Raw genomic sequence first — 1,670 nt, 5'->3', positions numbered from 1 at the left:
TAAAGCTGGTCAGGTTGTTACCGAATGCAGGTTCATGTGTCTGAAGCACAGTGAGGCCAAACAAACCTAAAGGTTGGAGTCTGGAGCAGAGAAAGGTTTATTGCAGGATCGAGCAAGGAGAGGGGTGGCCTGTGTTCCAAAAAACCCTGAAATCTCCAAAGGATTTCAGCAAAGCATTTTTAAAGGCCAAGTGAGGGAAGGACTTCCCGGGGAATGCGATCAGCTCATGCACAGTCCTCTGATTGGTTGATGTTGAGGCCACAGGGCAGGTAACATTATCCATCCTTAGGTGTCAGAAGGTCTGGGGGCTACGTGCTCTTGATCATCAAGGAGTTAATTTCTTTCATTGGGTGCTGGTTTTTAGCATCTGAAAACTCAAGAAATATGCCTGAGATACTATTATCTGAGTACTTCAGAGAGGAACTACAGCAGAGGATATGGGGGACGGGTCTGTCCTAGGAAGGCCCCATAGGGTACTGCTTGGTTACAAGGTGACCATACTTTGAGAACCACTGCTCTAGTGGCTTGGAATGTTAAGAAAGTAATGGAAGAATCCCTTCCCAGATCTAGATTCTAGTATCACCAGCTATTTTGGTGGGGGTAAGGGTAAGTTTTGTCCTTGCTTGGACTTCTTGTTCATTTATATCAAAGCCTATTTGAGGCAGTGTGCTCGGCAGTCCTGCAGATCTGTCTTGTTTCAACAGTGTTTGGAATGAACAGACCCAGGGACGCTCCTTCCTCCAGCCCCCGACCACCCTCCAACCTTTCTTCCTGTCACAACCTTTGGAATCATCCACTCAGCGATCCTCAGCCTCCAGGACAGGCCAACACCGTTTTTTTGAGCTTAGCTCCTTATCACTGATCAACCAGGAGTTCCCAGGTTCGTCAGAATTATTCCATCGAGGTGGAGGCCACCGTCCACCACCTGTTCAACATGCACCTGTGGACACTTACCTCTCTCTGAACTTCTATTTCGACAGCAACAATGGGGCTCTGGAGAGTGTGGGCCACATTTTTCAACAACTGGCTGAGGAGAAGTGTGAGGGCACCCAGCGTCTCTTGAAAATGCAAAACCAGTGCTGCGGCCGTGCCCTCTTCCAGGATGCGTGGAAGCCTTCTCAAGATGAGTGGGATAAAACCCAGGACACTGTGGAAGCCACCACTCTTAGGGAGAAGAACCTGAACCAGTCACTATCAGACCTGCACGCCCTGGGTTCTGCCCGCACAGACTCCCACCTCTGTGACTTCCTGGAGAGCCGCTTCATGGAGGAGCAGGTGAAACTCATCAAGAAGATGGGCGACCACCTGACCAACCTCCGCAGGCTGGCTGGTCCGCAGGCTGTGCTGGACGAGTATCTCTTTGAAAGGCTCACCCTCGAGCACAAACAGGAATCTCTGAAGTCCAGCGACCTCTGAGGAGCCCCTCTGACATCAGAGCTTCTGCCTGAAGCCCCACTCTGCAGCCACTAGGCAGCTTTGTAACTGCCCTGGAGCCCTCTACCAAGCCTTGGACCAAATGGAAACAATAACGCTTTTTGCAGAAGAAAAACAAAAAACCTATTTGAAACACAAACAGAATAAAGAGAAAAAAAGAAATATATATATATATATATATATATATATTCATCATGTTCTTTTAATATATGAATTGCCCCACTTTATCTGTATGA

The 1,670-nt window shown here is 48.3% G+C and overlaps 1 pseudogene; it reads left to right on the top strand.

Moving 5' to 3' along the window:
- The first annotated feature begins 213 nt into the window (after window positions 1–213).
- On the top strand, window positions 214–1,416 carry LOC112406110 (ferritin light chain pseudogene; annotated as a pseudogene).
- Window positions 1,417–1,670: the final 254 nt, after the last annotated feature.

Source organism: Neophocaena asiaeorientalis, unplaced genomic scaffold, assembly GCF_003031525.2.
Source record: "Neophocaena asiaeorientalis asiaeorientalis breed wild unplaced genomic scaffold, Neophocaena_asiaeorientalis_V1.1 scaffold549, whole genome shotgun sequence".
Taxonomy (NCBI): Eukaryota; Metazoa; Chordata; class Mammalia; order Artiodactyla; family Phocoenidae; genus Neophocaena; species Neophocaena asiaeorientalis.
Note: the sequence above shows the minus strand (reverse complement) of the source record. Positions and strands in the feature narration are given on the sequence as shown.